The sequence below is a fragment of the Ambystoma mexicanum genome, chromosome 1q (assembly GCF_040938575.1).
Source record: "Ambystoma mexicanum isolate Mex_15411 chromosome 1q, UKY_AmexF1_1, whole genome shotgun sequence".
In the NCBI taxonomy this organism is placed as follows: Eukaryota; Metazoa; Chordata; class Amphibia; order Caudata; family Ambystomatidae; genus Ambystoma; species Ambystoma mexicanum.
The window spans coordinates 1,138,139,239-1,138,167,019 of NC_090922.1; positions in this window are offsets into that span (position 1 = coordinate 1,138,139,239).

A 27,781-nucleotide genomic window follows, 5' to 3' on the forward strand; every position below is an offset into this window, starting at 1 on the left:
TTTCCTGAACCAGCTTGACCACTGACATATAGTAGTATAGGTTTGTAATTTTGGCAGGTACATTCCTTATTTTCATGTTGTACACCATGTGCAATTTCTTTTGTTACTTCTTGAAAAATGATACGCTGCTTATTGTTCAGTTTTGATTTCAGTACTGTTAAGTCTTCTGTATCTTCTTCATAGTGACACATGGTGTTTTCTACACAAATCTTCGTTTTTCAGCGCAAATAATTCCATGAATCAGCCCCATGGTTTCCAAAGTGGTACTTCTGTTTGGGTAGTATGTGTCTAGTAAATTGTTTTTCAAAATGTCTTGGCTGTTGGGATATTGTTTCTGTGTCCTCATGTGATTTGAGAACTCTTTTTCTAGCTTTAGAAGGATCAAGACCATACTATATTTTCAGATTACCATACAAAGCAGTACAGGTTAAATGGTCTGCAGCTTCATAGCAGCCATATTCTCTATGAGAGAGCATGTTTATGCCTAAGATGTACAATTTCTGATACAGTGGTTTGTCCAATGATAGGTCATCCCAGAGGTCTTGAAGCTCTATTTTTTCTGCTTTGGTTAAGTAGTCTGTAACATATCGAGCAACTGCAGTGGAATTGTCATCAATGTATTGCACATCTTTGTTTGTATTTCATAAGAGGGCAATGATTGATTGTAATCATTGATATATTTTGCTTATTCTGTTCTTTTTATGTAATATGTGTTCTTAGGTGATTTACCTTTAACACTATGTCTAACTGAAGACATGAAGTTGTTTACTTGACCTGTTGCTGTAACTGGTCTAGGGAAACCAAAGCGGCATTTGGTGTAGTATTTCCCTTTGTTTTTTTATTTGCGATGACAATATTTCCCACATTTGTGTCTTTGAAATTGTAAACATTGTGCATCAAGATCACTATTTGTTGTTTGTGAAGGAATTTCACAAGTGACATATTTTTCAATACACTGTAAAACAGTTGCATTGCTGTCTTGACCAAATTTAGGAGCATCTTTAATCCATAAAAGCATGTGGATATGTGGGGCTCCTCTGGGTTGGTATTCTTTTCTCCAAAAGAAGTGTTGCACTTCTCAGAGGGGAGGAACAGTTGTATTACAAATAAAGTGTAGCATAGCAATGACGTGATGATGGATAATCTTGAAACATTAACAGGATCTAGAGAGCAAAGTTCTCCAGGTGTTAGTATATCTATGTGTGTTTTGTTTTTGTTTGATATGCGTAGGAAATCATGTAAATCTTCCCATGCATATTCTGTACAACTTAATGTAACAAACCAAGTGGTTGGACCAAGGTTTCTTATCATACAACGTACATCTCTGTGACATCAGAACCAGTATTCTGTAGTATCACACATGTTTGCTAACGGTTTTGTAATGCTTGATTGTAGAACCTCATCTTTTTCTTGCACTTTTTGTAGTAATTGCGTAGCTGACATATTTTGAAAATGGGTACCTGATTTCAATTTGTGTGCAACTCCGTAGCCTAGAGTTGCTAGTTCACTGTCAAAGAGTAAGTGGAATATGTATTCCACATTTTGTCTAAATCTGGGATCTTGAGAATACATTTGTAACAAGCGGTATTCTGATGCTGTTATCTGAGTGGGTCTATCATTGTACCTTCCTCCTTTCCCAGTAGGAAAGAGTAGAGGAAAAGCATGTGCTTCTACACTTTTTTTTCCCATATGCTGATTGGTGATCTTTTGGTTTTTCGCAATTGGTGTGTTTCTAGTGCATTATCTATGGTGTCTTTAGAGTGTAATGGATGAATTGTATAATGGTCTAAAATATTGGATACTGTAGAGGATCCAGAAGTCAAATTGACCAGTTTCTGGTGACTCTTGAATTATTTCAGTGGTTTCCCTCAGGTTTTCTTCAATATTAATTTCTTTGTAGTATTCATTATTGTCTTTTAGATATTGCAAGGCTTGTCTAACTTTATGTAAGTCTACGAGTTGTTGCCAATTTTTTTTGTCTTTTGTAGGTACACCATTTACTAAGACAATTAAAGATTGATCTATTGGACGTTGCACTCCCGGAGTGTGTACATTTTATTTCAGATCTAATGGTAAATAAACTACTTTGCCACAAATGCCTTTCACTAATTCAGAGGGAGGTAATATTGCTGTTTTTGGTTGAAGGCGTATTATTGCTTGAAATTGATGCACTGTTTGAATTATGATGCTCTCATATAAATTTAGTTGTTGCAAGGGATTTGGTAGTGGGAATAATTCCAAGTTATTTGTAATAGCATGTGAACAAGTTTAGTTGTTGCCAAGTTTTGCTGTGCAGTAACTGCAAAGTATTAGGGGTCATTTATTTCATATTTGTTTTCTGCTATAAGGTAGAGAGCTAATTCAAACCATTTGGAATCTTCGTGGTCTTCTATTTTGTATGTTATGTCTACAGTTTTTGTGCTACTTTTATAAAAAGTTTGCAGCAACACACATGGTTTGGTCCTTCAGCGGATATACTTTTACATTTTAGTATTTCTTTTTTGTATGTGTGTAGTAGAAGGTTGCAATTTTTTAGAATTGTTCCTAGTCTGTTGTAAAGCTATTGCATTTTGTAAGTGGCTTTCACTTCCAAAATATTTTCTCTGGATATGCTCTATTTCTTTTGGCTGTACCATGTAGAAGATTGTTATTTAAATTGCCTAATGCTAAAGCTGGAGCTGGACCTTTAGCATAGTACAGTTTATGGACTAGATTTCTTATAGTTGAATGATGTGTTGATATCATTGTGATATGATGGAAGGTGCTTTTGCAATTAGTTCCTGAAATGCAGGCTAATGAATGTCCTTGTAGTCCTGTGTATTTGCACACTGGACAGGTATCCATATTTTGTACTAGTTTCATTTTGAATTTGTCTTTGCCTTTCACATACTGATTGAGAAACTGGCGTAAAGATTTGAAAGTTTTTTACATTGACATGCACAGCCATTTGTACACTGGAAGTTTTGGTTCAGTCAGATGGAGAGGTGGTACTGAGTTTTCTGGGGATATTTTTGTAAGCAGCATTTCTAGTTCCATTATGGTATTATTAAGTATTTCATACCCTCGTCCACTGCTATGTATGGCAATTGTGTTTGTTTGCTTTTGTTTGGATGCTTCTTCATTGATATATGGTTCTGTGCTCGTGGTGTGACTCCATTCACCTCCACAAATAGTTAAGAAGTTATTTTTGTTGACATTCCGTTTATTGAGAAGTCTTTTTTTGTAATTTAGTAGTTAGTTTTGTTAGTGGTTTCATTCTGTTTAACACTAAAATAAATAACTTCCGTTTGAGAAGGATTGCACTGTCTATGAGAACATCTAAGATTCATTTTCTATGGTAGGTTTTAAGGGTTTTGCATGATTTCTCTCCAGTTTTTATAAGATTATGAAGGACTCTGTTGCGAAACATTTTTTGTAAAATACTTTTTTTGGTATGGTTACTTGCCACTACATCGAGATTTATGGGAGCAGTGTTAGCAGTAGTGGTAGCTGAATTCTTTTTAATCACTTTCTGGTTTGTTTTACAATTTGAAAGAGGAGGCAAAGTTTTTGTACTGGAAGCTTGTTTTGTTTCGTTTAATGACTCTATTAGATCTTTTGTTTGAACTTTTTGTACAAATTCTGCTAGAGATGGATGCTTATTTTGGACACTTTTATTTTCATTTGGTCTACTTCTGCGTTACTTTCTACAGACTTGCTTTTGGTAGGCATTCTTTGGGGTCTTTTGGGGAAAAAAGAAGGTATGGGTTGGGCTGTTCTGCAATGTATGTGTGCTGTGTGCTTGAGTGTCTGAGTATGATGGTAAGGATGTATGTGGAGGTGTGTGATTGTGCAAAGGCCAGCTACAACAAGTTGGGAAGGCTATTCTTGTATTTTTGTGTTACTATACTGGATGACAATACAAAGTAAGCTAGTGGTGAGGAGAAGCACCAATACTAAATCTAATGGTATAGAATTAAAAGAGTTCTTTGTTCTGCAATACTAACATTCTAGGGACTGATTTATGGAATTTGTGTTCCAAAAAATGGGGATTTGTGTGCCATTCTGCACGCAATTCCCTGTTTAACAAATGGGGATTTGTGGGCAGAATGACGAACAAATCCCTGTTTTGCAGTGCACAAATTCCATGAATCAACCCCACAGTGTGTTCGAGTAACAGTTAGAACATTATGGTAGTATTCTACTTACTTTTATTGTTTGGAATGAGCAGGTTTCTTCTGAGTTGTTGTTTGTACTTCAGATGCTGCTGCTTTTTAGGAGAGTGGTCTTCACTGCAATTGTAAAAGAAAGAAGTTAGTAATTGTGTGTGTTTATAGTACTGTTGTTAATTTAGACGTTGATTTTTATGTTTGTGTAGTAGTATTTTTGTTTGATAACTGAAATTAATGTGTGCTTGCAGTTTCCTTTGACTATGTGCAGCCTTTATATTTTCCTTACAATCTGTTAGTTCAACATGCTTTGCAAATGAGTATAATACTAAGCGTATGAAACTCACTTAGTTTCTTAAGGCTGTGTTATTGGATGTTAGGAGATAGAAGAAATAATCATATACTTATTTTGCTATTTTTATAGGGTAAATGTCAGAAACTGTATAGAAAAGCATTGAATGTATGCATTTGTGAAGGTGTGGGTAATAAAGCAGAAGGATGTGATGTACAGGCAGTGGTGTTATTTCAGCTTGGAGCTTTTTAACGATAGTGTCTATCTGTGTGAGTGTATAAAGATGCATGAACTTATCTTGGCTGTGTGTCATTTTATAATACACTACTAAGTGTTTTTCTACAATTATACTGTTATTTCTCCCATCTTTTAATATTATACTGTTTTAGATAGCTGTGGGTGTAAAAAAATAATTTAGATAGCAGACAGGTTTGGAAGTGACAGTTGATTATAGCAGATGGGAAAAATAATACTAAGTTCATTTTATAGGTTATACAGGTTAAGTGGCAGTTACTCTGTTTATATGCATTTATAAGAGTTGTACATGTACTGTACATAAAATATGCATACCTGTAGTTTGTATTTATGCATGTGAATATGCATGCAGCTGCAAGTAGACATCTTGGAGACTTGTACAGTAGTTTTTTTAGTAGGTGCTTTCCAATGATATGAGACTTGTACTCAGAGTGATCAACAGTACATTTGAAGTGCTGAACTATGATGATGGAGTTAGATGTAGAGGTCTTGGATGTGATCATTGGATTGTTTTGTGACTGCTTAGCTGTATCCAATGAGGGAATGGCACAGATAATGAAGTGGAAATGGTAGAAGGGCTGTCTAAGAGTTACGCGCTCTGCAGACACCGCGTGTATCCGCGGACAGGGCGTGCTACATCCGGGGTTTTCCAGCAAATCCAACATGGAAAGAGGACTGTAGGGATTAGCCAATTAAGTGTTGAGGTTGTGGATTTGTGTTGAAAGAGGCTGTGCGTAGTGAAGATGGCAGAAGTGGAGAAAGTCAGGGTGTTGGTGGATGGATATATGTTTGTGCATGATTTACACCAGTATGCTCAATGCAGGAATGTGGCGAACAATTTTGATGTTAAAGGAGTTGAGGTGGTGTGGAGCACTGTGCCTGATTGCAATGTACAGGTAATTGTACACGTTTGTGAAGATATGGGCAGGATGAACAGTCCCCATGTGGTAGTTTTGCACTGTGGTGCTTTGCATTTGGGCTATGTCAGTACCCCTACTTTGTTGGCAGATTTGGAACACTTGGTTCAAGCAGTAGTGAACGTCCTTCCAAATGCCAAAGTTATTTTTTCTGGTTTAGTACCTAGGGCAATATGGGACAATATTTCTGTCTTTTTGTCCTCAGCAAAACATTGCTAGGTGTGCAATCAACCGAGGCATGTTTGCTTTCATGATTGGAGCTGGCATGTTCTTCTGTAATAATGAGAATATTGATTCCAGTAATGTTGTTTATTTTAAAGAAGATGGCATTTCTTTATCTTTTATGGGAAAGGCCATGCTGTTTTAGAATGTAAGGGTTGCGTTGGAGAAGCTTATGTGAAGATGTTAGGAGTAAAATAAGAAAAAGAAATCAATGACATATGTGATGTCATCTTTGATGTTCTGGGTGTAAGTCTTAGCAATGCATGATGGTGGCGCGAGTTATGGTTGTTTAGCTTACCATAACTAGCGAATTTCAGGGGGTTTTCGGTTTTACTTGGAACCATAACGTCCCTTTAACTAAGTTTTTTTACTGAATTTCATAGGTTTTTAGTAGCACAACTTAACCATAATGTCCCTTTAACAAAGTTTTTTTACTGAATATATATATAGGCAAACCCCCAGAAATAGTATTCAGGTATTCTGAAGGTTTACATAAATGCAGGTTTATATTCAGAATATTCAGAAGTTACCAACTAATCAGTGTAGGAGGAGGCCATCTAGCCTCACACAAATATGATTGAAGCTAATTGCTGTTTCAATTGCCCCTAAAATCAGAATTATTTTATGAAAGTTGAGCTGGCATATCTGATGATCATTGAAACAATTAAGGGTGAAGAAATGGTATGGTTTCTGGCTATGTAGGTTAAAACCGAGGAGACTCTTACAACTGATATTCCATCCTGGCAGTGGTTCACTGCACAGAATCATTTAGTGGCTCGGAGTAGTCCGTTTTTCTTGATATAGAAAGGGCATCTTGCATTACAATAATTCGAGTGAAATATTAATGGGCCGTGTTATTACCAGTTGAAAAGAAATATGGGCAACCGAATAAGGGAAATATTGGGTGGCAATGCTTTTCAGAGTAGTCAAGAATGAAAACTCAGATAAGCGGTGGAGCCGCCCATGGGTTGCCTCATGTTTGGGGCTAAAGCCCCGTTTGTAACTTGGTGGGACCAGTTTTGATGTTCAGGTACCTCTTCTGTGGAATTCTCTCCCTGCCTCCATGCGTCTAGCCAGCAATCTCATTTCCTTCAAGAAAGTAACTAAAACATCTCTTCAACCTTAGCCGGGATTAATTTCATCCTTTTCTACCGCTGACTACTCTGGTATGACTCTCTTCTTATGCTTTTTGTTGTCTTTTATTGTTATATTCTTTGTGCGCTCCGAGGCCTATGGGCATGTGGCGCTCTATAAAAATGAAAATAAATAAAATTAAAATAAACTAATAAGATTTGCCAAACCTCACTGTAAGCTAACATTTTAGGAAGAGTAAGAGAAATACACACATGCATAAATGCTTTGTATTATTTGATATTTAGATTTAGATCTATAATCCTCCTGCAATACTGCGCAGCACCCTGGTCTCCCGTATCCACACAAAGCTTCTCTAAGTGGGCAGGTCAACTTGCCCCAATTACGAACTTGCACCGTTGATCCTACTTACATTCACTTGTATGGTGAGCCACCCCTAGCTGTATCCCCTGTCTACTGCACCATCACGTGTCGGCCTTGTTGCTTGATATGTTGCACTACGCCCTAACACATGCTATTGCATTAACCTATGCTAGCCGATTTACCCTGTAATCGTTCCGCCGCAGCGACCTGATCACTGCTAGAACTTGCCTAGCCATACTCTTGGCTGGCTTCTTTTTTTCACCACCTCTCTTTACTGCTGAAACCTGCCCTATATCCCTTCTACCATAGCCTGCCTCAAGCAGCAATTGACGTCCTAGCTTATAATAAACCTAGGAACTGCTCATCGGCGCGCGATACATCCACCATGTAATCGATATTTTCTGTTGACACTTATTAACCTACTGCACGTTGTGCGCTCAACTTGTGCACTGTATCTGCATACCTGATGTTTTGTGTCGCATTGCATCTTTATTATTACTGCAGTGTACCTGCATCTGTCACATTGTACCTGTACCATTCAAATTGTTTCACTTCATATGACTAATGACTACATGATATGCTCATTACACGCCTCACTTCTAGCCTAGGCCCTCTGATCCTCAGTTAATGACTGTTATCGACCTTTACACATATCCCCACATCTTATAGCCGCATAATGCCTTAGATGCACCAACTGCTTGCTGACATATCTGTTATGTCTCTCTGTGCTAGCGAGCCCACAGAGTGTGGTAAGAAACTCAATACTGTTGTATTGCATTGCATTGTGTTAGACATCCATTATTGTTGTCAGCTATTTACGGCCATCTGACTGCTACTGTACCTCTTCTTAACCTTGTTAGGACTCGGCTTACTCTTGTAATAACAGGTCTATCCACTATCCCTAGATTTTGCTTTTGCCTCTGCCTATGTAATAGTGTCACGCCCTCTGCGCTCATCGGCATCCGAATTTGCACGTAATATATGTGCTCCACTAATTCCTGAATACGAAATTGACTGCAATTTGTGCTTTGGCCTGACTGGCATTTAAGTCCGGGGCACGCCTAGTGTGCATGTTGAACCTATTTGTCTTTCTCATTTATGCCTACTGTCAACCCTGACTGACTCTGTGCCTATCGTGTAATCTAGCACTAGTAGAACACCATCTCAACCACATCTAACCTCCCGTGTTCCACTATAGCGAGAAATCATAGACTCTGGCGCAAGGTTAACTAGACTGCACGAGCCTCAAACCAGTATACTTCAGAAACCATGTTCCCCGTTATTGAAAGACACTGTTGCCAAAATTAACTCCAGTAATTTAAATAATATCACTCATTCTACTCACACCAGCAATCACACCTTCAAAGAAACGATGCCAGTGCAAACCTATCACCAATCTACCCATCAAAAAAGCCAGTCAGGACAAACCTTACACTTCCAACATTAAGGCTGCCCTAATCAACCCCAGATCTCTGGTGGCACATGCTACAGAGATAGCTGACTTGATCCAGGCAGCTGATTATGACTTTATAGCTATAACTGAATAATGGCTACACCCAGCTGCGGACCCGGCCCTCCTACTGGCAGTCCATGACAATTATACCATCTTTACAACAGACGGGGTGATACCAGAGTGGAAGGTATAGCAGTCTTTGACAAGTCTAGCGTTGCAATGAGACTAGCCCCATCACCAGTAATCAAATCCTGTGAACTACTTACTCTTAAAGTACTAATCTCTGACTCCGGAACGCTCACAGTACAGCTTATCTACAGATCTCCAGGACGCATTGGTTCTTTCGAGGAGGACATCTCTATAATTTTATCTGACAACACCAAACCTCCTCGCAAATAATATTGCTGGGAGATTTCAACCTGGGATTCAATGACCCCAGCGACCAACAAGCCTCAGTTATAGCCAACGTGATCACTGTACTTGGCTTTATCAAAGAGTGACCCAGCCCACCCACGACAAAGGCAGAACCCTAGATTGGGTGGCAGACTTCAACTGTAATACAGCTATAACCTCCATCACTCCTCAACTATGGACTGATCACTCCCTTCTGTCCTTTACCATTGCAGCTATCACCCTATTCAACAAGGTTAACTCTATAGCCACTCCTATCCTCACCAGGAACAAAAAGAATATTACACTGGATAAGATTCTACCACACATTCTCACCAGCCTCATCTTACTGCCAGAATCATCTGACCCTGACATATTAGTAGATGAGTATAATGCTACTATGACCAGAGCCTTAGACCTTATCGCCCCTCTAAAGTTGCGAAAAAGTAAACCGAGAGCTCACCTGAACACTTGGTTCACCCCCATCTCAAACAGCTGAGATCTGAAAAGAGAAAACTTGAACTCCTCTGTAGACACTCACCTACTGAGGAAAACAAAACCAATTTGACTAATATCTCTACCCAATACAAAAAAGAAATTATACGTACCAAGCAGGATACATATAACAACAGTATTCACCAAGCCAGTTCAAATACTAAGGAACTCTTTGTGATCCTAAGGGATGCGGAAGCTCCCATAAAGCCTACAGATGATTGCTTGAAGGATAAACTCTGGTGTACCAACATTCAGAATGCCCTATCTAGTAAAATTGTCCTTCTCCAGAAAAAGATTGCTGACAGAAGAGCGAACTTACCTAACCGAACCACACAATATAGAAAAGCATTGGATTCTACAAATCTGCCTCAATGCTTCAGATTCACACGAGTCTCTATACTTGAGGTAGAAAAAATCATCTCATCTCTCAAACCTTCAAACTGTCAGGGAGACAGCAGCCCAGCTCAGATTATCAAAAATGCCGCCAGAGACCTGGCAACGTTGATCTCTAAATTAATGAATGCATCCTTTACATCGGGCACTGTCCCCAGTAATCTTAAGGAGTCATGGGTTCTACCACTCCTAAAAAAACAATCTCTCGACCCATCCGTTCCCACCAACTACAGGCCCATCACTACAGTACCATTCCTACTTAAGATCTTAGACAAAGTAGCCTACACTCAAATACAGAAGTACTTAGAGAATAATCATCTCTTGGGAGTCCGCCAATCTGGATTTAGGCCTCAACATTGCACCGGAACTGTGCTGATTGATCTTAAATCCCAAATCGATTAAATAAAAGACAAGGGGAAAATAGCTCTACTACTTCTCTTTGATCGTCCTGCTGCCTTCGATTTGGTGGACCATAAAGTGCTTTGTAAACACCTCTACTCAGCAGCCCACTTTTCGCAAGACGCAATTGCATGGATCCAATCCTTTCTGAACAACAGGACCATGCGAGTCTTTTCGACTTCAGCAGCTGCAGATCCAATCCCTATTACTTGTGGCGTGGCACAGGGTTCCTGCGCCTTGCCAACAATGTACAATATATTTACAAAGCCATTGTTCGATGATCTGGACCATCTGGGTGTCACCTACCGGAATTATGCAGATGACACCCAGATCCTCATACCACTCACTGGGGATTATGACAAGGACAGTGACATTGTAAATAAAATGTATCTTATGATCCAAGCATGGATGGCCATTCACGGCCTATGCTTGAATGATGATAAAACCGAGATCATCATACTCAGAACTACTGCTAACTTGAACAAACTCAACCCTAATTATACCTCATTCAATATTGGCGGTAACCACATCAAATTGGTTAAAGAGGTCAAAACTCTAGGCTTTTACCTAGATTATACTCTCATACTTAGCAAACAGGTCAACGCCATTGCTTCGGCTACAGCATGCTGATCAGATCCTGCAAACCGTTTCTCTCTAAGGACATTTGCACTATTCTAGCTAAAGCCCTAATACTCTCCAAGCTGGATTATTGCAATGCCTTATATTTGGATGCGAGTAAGCACATTATCAACAAGATCCAAATCCTCCAAAACAATCCCCTTAGAGCGGCACAGGGCATTCCAAGGAGAGAACATATCTCAGAAATCAGGAGACAAAACAAATGGTTATCCATCAAGACAAAATCTGGCTTAAAACTGTCTCTTTAACCCATACATGTCTCAATAAAGCTGCCCCTCTCCACCATTCTGATAGAATCATCAGAAGAACTTCAGAATGCCTTACCATAACAGCCAACACATCCTGCCTGGTTGTTCCTAGATTCAAACTTAAAAAGACTGCGGGAGTAGCTTCCCTGTCTTGGCAGCACATATTGGAATGCCCTCCCTCCACCATTCAGAGCTGACCAAACCTTCCTAAAATGTAGGCGCAACACCCTTAACTGGCTCAGAGCCAAGGATCATTGTCCCACCTAAAGTCCTGACTTTACCTGTACTGCACTGTATAAACCATGTTGTTTATAACTGCACATGTATATAAACACTGTAAATTCTTGTATATTGTTTTGACTACGTTATGTACATAACTATGACAACTTCTGTAATCTCATGCTACAACTATTGTAATTCATGCATTATTTGTAATTCCTGTAATCGTGTGTATATTTTATCTACAACCATGCTAACTCATGCCTAAAGTATGCTTGTAACCTTCCTCATGTTGCGCCCAGATACCTTCAGGTGGGGTGCACCCTACAAATGAATAAACACACAAACAAATAAACAAATAAAAGATACTGCTGCTCTATTTAATGTACTTTCCAAATCTATTTGGTTATCAAGGACACATCATTTAAATGCTCACATTATGATCAAAGGGAGATATGAATCTCCGTTGTCCAATACATTTAGAGCAAGAATGGGGGGATCGTCTTCTCTGAAATATTGGCAAGATGAGGCCCCATAATCACCTGCTTCATGTGCTTGGTCAGGAAGGACACAAACCATTTAAGGGTTTTGTCTGATATCCGCCCCACTGATGACAGCCTGGAGATGAGGATCTCCAAGTAGACTGTGCGAAGACTACCACAGGTCCAACATGATCAAAATACTTATGTCCCCTTTGTCAGGATTTTATTAGGTCCTGGGGGACACAACCCTGTGACAATGACGCATTTACCATTGTCTGGATTTCCCCACCATGTGTATTGGCATGCCGCTTGGCCAGATATGCTGAAATTGGGTCTTATCCAAGATTCCAGAATACGTATCCTTTATCTAGTAATTCCTGGGGAAAATGTAAATTTGGGGTATAATATGTCCACATTAAGATGAGCATCTTTTTCTGGGGTGTGACCCATGTCAGTGGATTGGTCCTCAATTCCTTCTCTAATAGTTTCAGTGATTTCCTTGGAGAAAAGGTTAAACTTATTGCCCATTATGAGTGAAGTTGGCAGACTTAGGTTCACACATTCAGAGTTGGAAACGCTGTTAATAGCAAGAAACTGTGATGGTTTCAGCACCCTGATTCCTTCTTCTCCCCCTTCTTTCACACTCTCCTCAACTGAACTGCTGTATTCCTTGTCTGTGTCTTGCAGGTGCTGCCGGGTCAGGTATTCTCTCTCCTTTTTTAGGTGCACATGCTTGTCACGGAGGGAAAGCCACAGTAGACAGCCGCTCCGTGACTCCACTTCCGGAATCAAGCCGGAATAAGGGAAAAACCCAAACAGGGAAAAAAAAACTTTGTGGCGTGTAGACTCTTTCTTAATTCCGCTGACAAGATGAACTGTTGACTGGAGGGTCATGTAGCAGGTAAGGCTGGAGAGTCTTTGCAGAGCAGAAGATCCGGAGGAGAGGAAAAGAAGAACAGCTGATTGTGCCAGAAGCAGGAGCCCCGCCGGCCAAAGTGTGGTACTATCCGTGGACCCGTGCAGGACACAGGAGAGCACAGCCAGGTAAGTAAAGGAGGGTAAGTAGGACCGGAGGGACAATAAACAAGCAGATAGAAAAAGAGAACGATATTGGGGAGAGAGAGTAAGTAGGCAGCGCCAAGTCCGAGAGGACAGGGCCGTGAGTAAATAAAATACAGCAGATCGCCGAGAGCGGCGGCAGAGAAAGGGAGAGGAGAAAAATGCTTTGATAACAAAGTGAACCCAGAAAAACATGGAACACCACTGACAGATCCGGGGTGGAGCGTCAGTCGTCAGGAGCGAGGGAACCCGGAAACAGAAACTTCCAAGAGGGTTGCAACGCAGTGTCACCGGGGGTTAGGAAGAATATATACTCCCGGCGGCACCGCGCTCGTCAGGATGGAGCTGCGTCCAAGGACACAGAGAGGGGACTAAAACACCCTACCTCTGTGTGGCCAACCCCAACGCGGAAGAATCCGCCAATCGCAGTGGCGGCGGATGACAGTATGCCCCCCCCCTAGTCCGCACCACCCCAGGCTTCCCCGGGTGCAGGCGGTGGAACCTGGCAAGCAACCAAGGGGCATGTACCTGGGAAGCCGGTTCCCAAGAATCCTCCGACTCAGGGTAACCCTTCCAGGACAAGAGGTATTCCAACCGGCCTCTGTAAAACCTAGAGTCCTGAATGGTGGAGACTTCATATTCCTCCCTGTCCGGCGTAGGAGCAGCAGTATGTTGGGGAACAGTTATGTGATGCAGATCAGGATAGTGAGGTTTAAGAAGAGAGGAATGGAAGACTGGGTGAATGTGACTAAGTGTGGGAGGGAGCCGAAGGCGATAAGCCACAGGATTGACCTTCGAGAGAATGGGAAATGGTCCCAGAAAGCAAGGAGACAGCTTAGAAGGCTGTGTCCATCTGGGTAAGAACCTCGTGGACAACCACTCCTTGTCATCTGGCTTCCATTCAGGGCAATCTTTGCAATGTCTGTCTGCTCCAATCTTAGTCTGTCTCCGGCTGACTTCCAAGATTCGTAATGCGGTGGCATGTGCTTCCCTAATATTGCCCAAAACCTCCTCTGCAGCTGGGGAGTTGGTAAAACTGGGTACGTCTGGTAAAACAGACCATGGGTGCACACCATAGGTACAGTAGAACGGGGAGAGACCGGTGGCAGAGTGTCTGGTGTTGTTATAGGAGAACTCAGCGGTGGAGAGCAGAGAGACCCACTTGTCCTGATGTTGAGTGATGTAACATCTCAAGTATTGCTCCAGAGTGGCATTAAACCGTTCTGTCTGGCCATTGGATTGAAGATGGAAACCCAAGGAAAGGGCTCTTTCGACCCCCAATCGGTTGCACAAGGCTGTCCAGAACTTAGAGATGTACTGACTCCCTCGATCGGAGATTATCTTATTGGGTAGGCCATGTAACTTGAAAATGTCATGTGCAAAGACCTCCGCCATCTTAGTTGCCGTAGGGAGTCCCAGAAGAGGAGAGAAATGTGCCATCTTAGAAAAGGCATCCACCATAACCATAATGCAAGTACACGATTTGGACTCAGGAAGATCCACGATAAAATCTGTGGATATAAGTCCCCAAGGATGAGTAGGTATCTCAACTTGAGTCAGCAGTCCCAGGGGTTTGCCCGACGGATACTTGGCCCTGGCACAAATTGGACGAGCCCTCACATACTCCAAAATCTCCTTCCTCACATTGGGCCAGAGAAAAGATCTCGAGATGAGTTCCAAGGTGTTGTTTCCTCCTCTATGACCCGCAGTGTGTGAGTTGTGGCACCAACCTAGGATCTTCTTGCGTAGTGGACCTTCCGGAATGTACAACCGCTTCTTATAGAAAACCCAGCCATCCATCTCTTGATAGAGAGAGCTGGGATGCAAGGACAGTTGTGGTAGTTCTTGAACAACCGTTGTCTTTACCTCTTGAAGAAAAGAACCAACTAGAGCCAGGATCTGATTCCTGTGAAACATGGGCTCGACCCATATCGAGGCCTTTTCTTTGCTGGAGTGCTTGCAAGATAATGCGTCAGCTACCCTGGAATGTACGTGATCTGAAAATCATATTGTGAAAAAAGGTAGGCCCACCGTGCCTGTCTGGAATTAGAACATTTCATCTCCTGTAGAACCTTCAGATTCTTATGATCTGTTCTGATTAGAAATTGGTGTTGGGCACCCATGAGTAAGTGACGCCATTCTTCACAGGCCAGTTTCATGGCAAGTAACTCTTTTTCAAGGACTGAATAGTTTAGTTGACTGGGAGAGAGTGTCTTAGACAGGTAGGCCACCGGATGTTCTACCCCATTGATTGTCTGAAGTAACACTGCCCCAATCGCGATGGCTGATGCGTCAGTCTCCAAGATAAATGGTTGCGTCTGGTCCGGATGTTGAAGAATCGGAGCTGAGCAGAAGAGGCTTTTGAGATTTGAGCAGTCGAGTAATGGGAAAAACTACCTCTGAGAAGTTTGGGATGAACCTCTTATAGTAGCTCGAAAGCCCCAGGAATCTTTGTACTTCCCGGACTGAAGTAGGAGCAGGCCAGTTGAGAATGGCGTGGACCTTGTCTTGATACATGGCTATCCCTTCCTCTGACAAAACATATCGAAGGTATTGCAGAGAAGGGACAGCGAATTTGCACTTTTTGGCCTTGACCAACAAGGCGAAAAGTTGGTTCTCTTGAAGGCGGTCTATTACCTGAGTATCTTGTACACCATGTTCCTTCATGTTCGAGGTGAAAACCAAAATATCGTCAAGATAAATGATGACTGACATTGAAAGCATATCGGAAAACATTCTGTCCATAAATCTCTGGAATGCTGCTGGTGCGTTCACCAGTCCAAATGGCATTACCTTATACTCATATAAGCCGAATGGGGTGCGAAAAGCTGTTTTCCACTCATATGCCCTGGGTATCCGAAGCAAATGGTATGCGTTCCTGAGATCGAGTTTTGTAAACACTCTAGCTCCTTGTACCGCCTCTACGAAGTCAGTTATAAGCAGCATCAGATATCGATCCCATACGGTAACCTTGTTTAGACCCCTGTAGACTATACAGGGCCTAAGATCGGTGGTGCCCCTCTTCTTGATGAAAAATAAGGGAGCTCCTGTGGGAGACTTCGAGGGCTGAATAAGACCATTCTCCAGGTTGGTGTCCAAATAGCTTTGCAGCACGTGCTTCTCAGTCTGCGTGAGGGAGAACATTTTTCTGAACGGAACCAGGGCATTTGGTTCCAGATCGATTGTGCAGTCTTCTGGCCGATAAGCCGGCAGTTTGGCATGAAGACACTCCTGGAAAACATCTGAAAAACCAGAACAATAGCTGGGCAATGTGTGGACACCAATGTGGTTATTCGAGAATATTTTTTACCGGCTGAAGGTCTCCTCGACTTTCCACCGTTGGCTGTACAATATGGGGAACAAAAGCTCAGTTGATTCTCGGTCCAGTTTATCTGAGGATTGTGCCTACGAAGCCATGTGATGCCCAAGATAATGGGGAAATGGCCGGCCCGGATGATGTTGAATTTAAGGACTTCCGTATGTTGATTGATTGTCAGGGAAAGTTCCAATGTCGTATGTGTGATGGAACCGGAAGACAACGGTGACCCGTCTACTCCTTCAACTTTCTGACCCTCTTTCCGGGCTATCCTGCGTAGGCCCACCTTCTCTGACCACAGGGTATCAATGAAGTTACCCGCCGCTCCACAATCCAGCAGGGCTAGGGTCTCCACTTGTTTGCCCTCCAGGATGAGGATCACTGGGATCATCATGAGCTAGAATCATCTTTGGAGTCGGGAGAGGATACAGAAAGAGAAACGTAGGGATGATGAGAAAAGCCTGAAAACCCCTGGACACTCGTCCCTATTGGCGCCAAGGGTGTTTGTTTCCCGATTTCTTGTTTGGCAGTTCTGTGCAGTCCTTGAGAAGGTGTTGATCAGAACCACAGAACGCGCACAGTCCCTTCTCTCTCCTTCGCTGTCTTTTCAGCGGCAGGCAGAGGTGCTCTGGTGGCGCCGATTTGCATTGGTTCGTCAGAAGATGTTGCAGGGGAGCGACCAGGGGAAGAGTGTGAAAGGGGGTCCAATGGAAACCATGAACCTCTTTGTTTGCGGCGCTCCGTCCTCCTTTCTTGGAGACGACTGTTAGGGAGAATTCTCTGTTTAGGCTGAATTTCCTAACCTAGTGAGTCCCCCAGCAGCTTTGCTGGATTTTTGGGGTTTATTTTTTTCTCCTGCCAAGAGTGAGACTCTTTTACCCTCACTCTTGGACATGATTTGAGTGTGTTTCTTTGAATCTAGATGTGTTTAATGGGCTATGGGGTCTTTTACTCCATAGGGCTTCATGTGTTTTTGTGATGTGTGTTACCCAGCACCCTGAGTGCAGTGACACGGGGGTGTCATAGTGACCACCCAGTATAGACTCCATACCCTGGGACTGACTACTGTCTCCCAGGGCATGTAAAGTCACCATTGACTTTACTAGTCTTACATTCTGAACAGAACCAGTACAAAACCATCATATTGTGGACGTACTGGCTGGGGCAATTCGATAGTCCCAGGGTCTGTTAGTCGAGGGGGCACGTCTCCGTCCCCCCTGATCGAGTTTTGGCTGGTGGCAGTGGATGCTACTTTTTATATTCAACCGCAACTATTTTCCTATGGGATTTCCCATTGTTTTAGGCTACTATCTTTATTTAATTATTTATGGTAGCCTCGAACATACCGCCGGTTTATTTAATTAATATTAATTCTCCGGTTGGTATTTTTTGCCAAAACTTGATTCTAAAATGGCGTTTGTGTTTTCTTCTGTGACTCCAATCCAAGTCGAGCCTTTGTACCACTTTTCGGCGGGCTTCTCCACAGAAGCCCTCCAAAGTGGTGCCACACTGTCTGGGGTACTTAGGAGGGGTGGAGGGGAATTTAGGCACCCTGGACTGAGTTGCCTAGGCAACTCAAGTTGCACTCTGTTAGGGAGAATTCTCTGTTTAGGCTGAATTTCCTAACCTAGTGAGTCCCCCAGCAGCTTTGCTGGATTTCTGGAGTTTGTTTTTTTCCATCCTGCCAAGAGTGGGACTCTTTTCTCCCGCTCTTGGACATGTATGTGTGTGTTCTATGAGCTATGGGGTCTTTTACTCCATAGGGTCTCATATGTTTTTCTATGTGTGTTACACCACACCCTACGTGCCGTAGCACCGGGGCGTCCTAGCGGACACCCACCATAGACTCACTACCCAGGGACTGACTACTGTCTCCCTGGGCATGTAAAGTCACCATTGGCTTTACTAGACCTAAATTTACTAACAGAACTAGTACAAACCATCTTATTGTGGACGTACTAGTAGGGGTAATTCGATTACTCCTGGATCTGTTACTCGAGGGGGCACTGTCCCGCCCCCCCTCGTCGAGTTTTGGCTGGTGGCAGTGGAAACTACTTGTTATGTTCGACCCCGAACATAACCCTATGGGATTCGTCCCATTGTTGGAGATTGATACTTTTTCTCGTTAATCTCTAACGTACCACCGGTCTACTTATCGTAAATAAGTTTATCGGATGGTATTTTCTGGCAGAACTCGGTTTTTAAAATGGCGTCTTTCTTCGTCTCTGTGACTCCTAAACCAAAGGTTGAGCCCTTTGTTCCACTTTTGGCGGGCTCTGTACAGAGACCCTCCAAAGTGGTGCCATTCTGTCTGGTTTACCACAGGGGTGTGGGAGGGGGTTTAGGCACCCTGGACCGAGTTGCCTTGCCAACTCCGGTCGCACTCTGGAATGATTGGCCAAAGTGGTGAGCCTCCCCGCTCACCACTTAGCATGTGTTGATTGACAGCTAGGCTGAATGAATGAGGGTTTTCTGCATGAAAGCAAGGCTTTTGGGACTGGATCTTACAAATTCGGCACAGGACCTAAGAATCAGACGAGGGTAACGCTGAGCCGACCTGCACGATGACACCTCCGGTGGAGCCCGGCGGAACCGACTCACCACTTCCCGACGACAGAGGAGATCTCCCTGCCGGAGAGTCTCTTCCCCTGACTGGTGGGAACAACCAGTCCCCTTTGCTTTTTATTCGCCTCAGGACGCAGTGGTCGAATTGCCCGTGCAGAGCACCTCGGCAACCGGATAGCCACTACCCCTGTACCGCGAGCAAAAGGTGGTGCCTTGTGACGGAGCACTCCGCGGCTGGTCTCTTCCCTGGTGGTACACCGGACTTCACTTTTCTTCGACGACGAGAACCTCTCTACTCTTGCCAAAGACCCGACGTGCATCCACCACCAGGAACAACTGCCCCTGCCGGAGCTGCCCTCCACAACAAGGTACCGTGTCCGCCTGGCTTCCCTTTCGATCGGTTCGAGTGAGGTGTCTTAATCCTCTCCTTTCCGTTGGGTCGCCTCCAGGCTTTCTCCCGTATTGTTCTGAACTGGTTAAATCTGCCGATAACAATTTGCCACAAAGACTCGAACGCATTTCCACTAGAGACTTTTGGGACATATCGCCTTGCCTCTCTCCGAGTGGGCCTGGCCTCTGAACTTTATGATCTATTGTGATTCTTGCCTTCTTGCCTTGCATTTTTTTCCCGTGAAGTATTGAACTGTGTTGCTTTCATAACCTGCCCATTTTTCTCTCCCGTCCTAACTAATATTAGAGTGCCATCTATGTTGAGGCATACACCTCTGTCTGTAAATAAGTGGTGCCGGTAAAACCTAGACTTGTCGAAATATTGCTGGGGGGATTGATCGTTTCTTATTCGTAGAGTAATTGTGTTTGATTTGTTTGCCGTGATAGTGCCATAGTGTTTTTGATAGATGAATCGTTATAAATAAATACCTTAATGTCTTTACACTGAGCCTCGTTGCGTGTTTGCTTGTCTTACTGTGAAGAATTGCCCTATCTTGTATACTCCACATACTGCTTAACTCTTCTTGAGAGAAGTCTGACTGCTCAGCCACAGCTACCAACAGTGAATCTGTGTGGTGCAGACTGCTACCAAGGGGGTTTACTGCCAAACACCTGTAGTCCTAAATCGTTTGCAGTGGTCCCAGAGGGAACTGCACAGGTTTCCGCCTAACTGGTGTACAGCGGTGGGATTTGTATCGAGTATACAGTTTAGAGTGCTTTTTGACACTTTAGGATAACTAACCACAAAGCTTAGCACTAAAAAGCAACTTTCAGAAACATGTCTGCGATGGAAAGTTACAGTCAAGAGTCCTTCTCAGGTGAATATACTGAGAGTTTGCGAGCTCTCTGTAGGCAAGAGAATCTTCCTGTAAGAGGCAAGAAGTTAGAACTAATAGAGAGATTGCTGGCGAACCAAAGTCTGGGTACTGGTTCAGAGGAATCAATTACGCCAGCAAATGTAGATAACAGTGATGGTGTTGATCTAAATCGTAATTCTGATGATAGCGATGAAGAAGCTGAAGAGGAAGGAGAGGCTAACGAAACTGTCTCCCCTGCTCCTCTACGTGCCTTACCAGCTGTGCCTACAGGGCCCATACCAGTTCCCACAAGTAACCCTGCTTATTTTGAACTTGAAAAAATGAAGCTCGAATTAGAATACAAACGGTTCTTGGCTCAATCTGAACGAAACCAAGAGCTCGAGTTCAGACGGATGAATGCCCAGGCTGAGCAGAAGCAAGCTGAGTTAAGACTCAGGGAAATAGAACTTAATCACGAGTTAGAGATGAAAAAGTTGTCTATGGAAAATGCTTCTCTCTCCTCTGGTTCCTCTAGGAGCTCCAGTCCCAAAAGACCGCGGATGCCGAAGGAATTAGTGGGTATGTATGAACCGAGATTGGACGTGTTGGATTGGTTGAAACTGTTCGAGTACAATCATGGGCTCCAGGACATCACCGGGAATGATTTACTTCCCTGGTTGTTCTCTAGGCTCCCTCCTGTTGCGACTGATGTGGTAATGGAGTTGGGGGAGGCGGATAAGACAGATTACGAAAGTGTGAAACTGGCTTTGATAGCTAGATTCGGGAAGACCCCTTCCCTTATCTTAAGATGTTTAGAACTCTCAAAAAGCATGATGGTACCCCTTGGGCTACCTGGGTGAGTGAAGGGTTGAAAAACTTAGAGGGATGGATTAAGGGTTACAAAGTGAACACTTATGAGGGTATGAGGAATATTTTTATGTTAGAGTCTATTTATGATGCCTGTCCTCCAGAGCTCAGACAGCACTTGGCTGATTCGAAGGAATTGGATTCCCGGAGGCTAGCTAAGGCTGCTGACTTATGGGTTGCCAACAGGGCTACTCATAAGGATTCTGGGGCAACTCAGACAAAGGATGAGGGAAAACAGCCTAAAAAAGACTCAAAAGAGAATTCTAATAACTCAAATTCCAAAGATGGCCCCAAACAAAACCAGAAGGGTAAGCCACAAGGAAAACCACAGCAGAATAGTGTGTCTTCTGGTGCCAAACCGGAAGGAGGTCAGAACAAGCCACCATTCCAGAAAGCATTCGGTAAATGCTTTGTTTGTGGCTCAACTGACCACGTGAAAGGAGATCCCAAATGTAAGGGTAAACCTTCAGAGGTCCAGCTTGTCTCCTTAGCCTTCGCTCCAGAGGAGGAAGTCCAAATGGCAAGTGGAAACTTTCTACTGCTAGCTGACGAACCTATTGGAGTCTCAGCCAGCGTTTCTTTAGTATCTCTGGGGTTGCGGGAACAACAGAATTTAGATGTCTATAATTCTATCCCCGATAATACTAAAGAGTATTATAAGGACAGTGTCCAGGTGAATGGTCAGGAGACTCCTGCCATTAGGGACACTGGGGCCAGCATAGCTGTGGTGGATAAATCGTTTTTTCAGGCTGAGGATGTTGCTAAGGCACCCAAATGCCTCACCAAGTTAGCTGGAGGGCCTGTGCAGATGCCTCCCCAATTACAAGTTCTGATCCAGTGTAACGACATGACTGTGAAGATACCTGTCAGCATACAGAGTGAGGTACCAGGACGCGTACTGTTGGGTAACGATTTGAAAACTCTCGGAGTTGTATCGCATACTCCCAGACCTCCTAGTAAACGGTTACAGGAGCTAACCAGACCCGCAAGAGAGAGGACCATGCGCGGTACTCTCCAGGAGATGATGAAGAAAGAAATCACTCCTGCTCCACTGGAATTGTCGGCCGCTGTCTCCAAGACATCAGAAGCGAAAGGGCAACCTAAGACTTCTATCTCGAAACCAGCAGCCAGCATTCCAGTGAAGCCAACATGGACTTCCCCGCGGTTGTCCAAAGTTACACCCATAACTCCACCTCCAGCCGAGGCTGAGAGGGAGGTACAACCCTGTGTGGTAGAATTAGACTCTGAGGAAGAGCTGATGGAAGGCCAGGAACTCATTGGATATCTGGATCCTGTTGACCATCCTGAGCTACAGTCTTTACTGGCAGAAGGTGGACCCAGCAGGGCAGACTTCAGTAAGGGACAGAGGGAATGTCCAACTCTGGAAGGTCTTCGCCACCAGGCAGAAGCTCAGGCTGAAGGGCAAGAGCCTGGGAAATACAGGTTGCACTGGGAAGATGGCCTCTTCTACAGTAAACCAACCGAGTCTGCACCTGGAGACTACAAACGACTTGTAGTACCCCAAGAGAACAGACCACAGTTCTTGCAGTTAGCCCACGAGATTCCTTTGGCTGGTCACTTGAGTTTCAAGAAGACTAAAGAAAGGCTCTCGCTCTACTTCTATTGGTCAAAGATGGGGGCCGAAGTAGAAAAACACTGCAGGAGCTGCCACACCTGCCAGACCTCTGGTAAGGTTGGCTCCAAGAATGTGGCACCTTTAGTGCCTCTCCCAGTCGTGGGAGTCCCGTTTGAGAGAGTAGGGATTGACATTGTTGGTCCCCTTGATCCTCCAACCTCCTCAGGGAACAGGTTTATACTTGTTGTAGTAGACCATGCTACTAGGTATCCTGAGGCAATTCCTATGAGGACTGTTACAGTTCCGGCTGTGGCTAAGGCCCTCCTTGGTATTTTTACTAGGGTCGGGTTTCCTAAGGAAGTAATCTCTGACAGAGGGTCAAACTTTATGCCCCACTACATGAAAGCCATGTGGAAAACCTGTGGAGTTACTTACAAGTTCTCAACAGCGTACCACCCACAAACCAATGGGTTGGTAGAATGGTTCAACCGAACCATGAAGAGCATGATAGGTGCATAGAAGAACCTCTTAAGCGTAAGTGGGACCTTCTACTGACATGCCTTCTCTTTGCTTATAGAGAAGTCCCTCAGGAGGGAGTAGGTTACTCTCCCTTCAAACTACTCTATGGTCATCCCGTCAGAGGTCCATTGGCCCTGATTAAGGAGGGGTTGGAGAGTGCTCCTTCCCCCAAGCCAGTCAGAGTGACTGACTACGTGATAGGTCTCCGGAGGAGAATGTCACACATGATGACGGAAGCAAGCGATAACTTGAAAGCTGGACAAGCATTGGTCAAGCACTGGCACGATCAAAAGGCTAACATGGTTGAGTTCGCTCAAGACCAGCTCGTTCTCGTTATGATCCCAACAAGGCAGAGGGCCTTGCAAGACAAGTGGATGGGACCCTTCAGAGTTGTGGGTAAACTCGGAGAGGTCAACTATCTGGTGGACTGGGGCAATCCCAACGAGGCTCCGACAGTCTTTCACACCAACCGACTTAAAGCGTATGTCTCACGACCTGATGTAGGAGCGTTGCTTCTAGCATCATCCGAGGAAGAAGAAGAGAGTGAAGCTCTTCCGGATCTCCTCAGAGGCTTACCTTTAGATGAAAAAATTGAAGGAGTAAATCTCTCATCCATTCTGACACCCGAACAACAAGAAGAGTGCAAATCTATGTTGAATCAGTTTGCCTCTCTGTTTTCGCTTTCACCAGGCTTGACCCCTTGGGGCCAACACGACATACTCACTGGTGACTGTCTGCCAGTCAAGAGCAGAGGATACCGAATGTCAGAGATTGTACAAACCCATATCAAAGGTGAGGTCAGCAAAATGCTTGATCTCGGGGTAATAGAGCCCTCTACGAGTCCATGGTCTAGCCCAGTTGTGTTAGTACCAAAGGCCGGATCTAAAGAACTTAGATTCTGCGTGGATTATAGAGCTCTTAACGCAGTCACCAAGACTGATGCCCACTCTTTGCGAAGAACAGATGAGTTGGTGGATAAACTTGGCGCCGCCAAGTTCCTCAGCACATTTGACTTGACGTCAGGCTATTGGCAAATAGCCCTGATAGACCATGCCAAGGAGAAAACTGCATTTTCTACCCCCGTTGGCTTATACCAGTTTAAGGTAATGCCTTTCGGATTGAAGAATGCACCTGCTACGTTTCAACGGATGGTAAACCAGGTTCTGAATGGGATGGAGGACTTCTGCATGGCATACTTGGATGACATCGCAGTGTTCAGCAATTCCTGGGAAGAACATGTAACCCACCTGAGAGATGTGTTGCAGGCTCTTGGATGAGCCAATCTGACCATAAAGGCGAGTAAATGCCAAATTGGACAGACTAAGGTAGTCTATCTTGGACATGAGGTAGGAGGTGGAGAAATAAGGCCTTTGCTCAGTAAAATTGAAGCTGTGCAAAATTGCACAACACCGACTACTCAAACCCAAGTGAGAGCCTTCCTAGGCCTCACTGGGTATTACAGGAATTTCATAGAGAACTATGGGACCATAGCTTCTCCACTGAATGCCATCTCCTCGCCCAAATTTCCTAAGAAGGTTAGATGGAACGAGGAGTGCAATCAGGCTTTTGAAAACCTGAAAAAGGCTCTTTGCCAAGCCCCAGTACTCAGAGCTCCTGATTACCGCCAACACTTCATTGTGCAGACAGATGCTTCAAATGTAGGAATAGGTCCCATACTCAGTCAACTGGATGGGAAAGGTAGGGAGCACCCCGTTTGCTTCATCAGCCGCAAGCTGAAGGATCCTGAAACAAGGTGGGCAACAATCGAAAGAGAGTGCTTTGCTATCGTGTGGGCTCTGAAGAAGTTTAGGCCGTACTTGTATGGGTCTACTTTTGTCATTCAGACTGACCACCAACCCTTGAGATGGTTAATGCAAATGAAAGGGGAAAACCCAAAACTATTGAGATGGTCGATCTGTCTGCAAGGGTTTGATTTCACCATTGAGCACAGGTCAGGGTGTCACCACCAAAATGCTGATGGTCTCTCTAGGATGTATGTCATCGACTAGAGGTATGAGATTCATCCAGGAGTGGATTAAATCCTCCTGTCCCTTAGTCTGGGGGGGCCGAGTGTTAGGGAGAATTCTCTGTTTAAGCTGAATTTCCTAACCTAGTGAGTCCCCCAGCAGCTTTGCTGGATTTCTGGAGTTTGTTTTTTTTCCATCCTGCCAAGAGTGGGACTCTTTTCTCCCGCTCTTGGACATGTATGTGTGTAATTCCTTTGAATGTCCATGTGTTCTATGGGCTATGGGGTCTTTTACTCCATAGGGTCTCATATGTTTTTCTATGTGTGTTACACCGCACCCTACGTGCCGTAGCACCGGGGCGTCCTAGCAGACACCCACCATAGACTCCATACCCAGGGACTGACTACTGTCTCCCCGGGCATGTAAAGTCACCATTGGCTTTACTAGACCTAAATTTACTAACAGAACTAGTACAAACCATCTTATTGTGGACGTACTAGTAGGGGTAATTCGATTACTCCTGGATCTGTTACTCGAGGGGGCACTGTCCCGTCCCCCCTTGTCGAGATTTGGCTGGTGGCAGTGGAAACTACTTGTTATGTTCGACCCCAAACATAACCCTATGGGATTCGTCCCATTGTTGGAGATTGATACTTTTTCTCGTTAATCTCTAACGTAACACCGGTCTACTTATCCTAAATAAGTTTATCGGATGGTATTTTCTGGCAGAACTCGGTTTTTAAAATGGCGTCTGTGTTCGTCTCTGTGACTCCTAAACCAAAGGTTGAGCCCTTTGTTCCACTTTTGGCGGGCTCTGTACAGAGACCCTCCAAAGTGGTGCCATTCTGTCTGGGTTACCACAGGGGTGAGGGAGGGGTTTAGGCACCCTGGACTGAGTTGCCTTGCCAACTTCGGTCGCACTCTGGAGTGATTGGCCCAAGTGGTGAGCCTCCCCGCTCACCACTTAGCATGTGTTGATTGACAGCTAGGCTGAATGAAAATGGTTTTATGCATAAAAGCAGGGCGTTTGGGACTGGATCTTTAAGAAGTCGCCACAGGACCTAAGAATCCGACAAGGGTAACGCTGAGCCGACCTGCACGACGACACCTCCGGTGGAGCCGTGCGGAACCGACTCACCACTTCCCGACGACAGAGGAGATCTCCCTGCCGGAGAGTCTTTTCCCCTGACTGGTGGGAACAACCAGTCCGCTTTGCTTTTTATTCGCCTCAGGACGCAGTGGTCGAATTGCCGTGCAGAGCACCTCGGCAACCGGATAGCCACTACCCCTGTACCGCGAGCAAAAGGTGGTGCCTTGTGACGGAGCACTCCACGGCTGGTCTCTTCCCTGGTGGTGCACCGGACTTCGCTTTTCTTCGACGACGAGAACCTCTCTACTCTTGGCAAAGACCCGATGTGCATCCACCACCAGGAACAACTGCCCCCGCCGGAGCTGCCCTCCACAACAAGGTACCGTGTCCGCCTGGCTTCCCTTTCGATCGGTTCGAGTGAGGTGTCTTAATCCTCTCCTTTCCGTTGGGTCGCCTCCAAGCTTTCTCCCGTATTGTTCTGAACTGGTTCAATCTGCCGATAACAATTTGCCACAAAGACTCGAACGCATTTCCACTAGAGACTTTTGGGACATATCGCCTTGCCTCTCTCCGAGTGGGCCTGGCCTCTGAACTTTATGATCTATTGTGATTCTTGCCTTCTTGCCTTGCATTTTTTTCCCGTGAAGTATTGAACTGTGTTGCTTTCATAACCTGCCTATTTTTCTCTCCCGTCCTAACTAATATTAGAGTGCCATCTGGGTTGAGGCATACACCTCTGTCTGTAAATAAGTGGTGCCGGTAAAACCTAAACTTGTCGAAATATTGCTAGGGGGATTGATCGTTTCTTATTCGTAGAGTAATTGTGTTTGATTTGTTTGCCGTGATAGTGCCATAGTGTTTTTGATAGATGTTTCGTTATAAATAAATACCTTAATATCTTTACACTGAGCCTCGTTGCCTGTTTGCTTGTCTTACTGTGAAGAATTGCCCTATCTTGTATACTCCACATACTGCTTAACTCTTCTTGAGAGAAGTCTGACTGCTCAGCCACAGCTACCAACAGTGAATCTGTGTGGTGCAGACTGCTACCAAGTGGGTTTACTGCCAAACACCTGTAGTCCTAAATCTTTTGTAGTGGTCCCAGAGGGAACTGCACAGGTTTCCGCCTAACACACTCCATCCTGATTGGCTCAAGTGGTGAGCCGGCCGGCTCACCACTTAGCATGTTTGAGTGACAGCTAGGCTGAGTGAATGGGGGTTTGCTGCATAAAAGCAGGGCTTTGGGGACTGGAACTTCAGAAGTCGCCACAGGACCTAAGAATCTGACGAGGGAGAAGCTGAGCCGACCTGCCATGACACCACCACCGATGGAGCCCTGCTGGACCGTCTCACCACTTTTTCCCAAAGACAGAGGAGATCTCCCGCCGGAGAGTCATCTTCCTTTGACTGGTGGGGATAACCAGTTTCACCGTCTTTTTGCCTTCCCGACGTACCTCGTGGCCGCCTTACCTGTGCCAAGCACCCCGGCAACTGGGATACCACATTTTACCACAACCGCGAAGAAAGGTACCACCTTTAACCGGAAAACTCTGCAGCTGGTTTCTGCC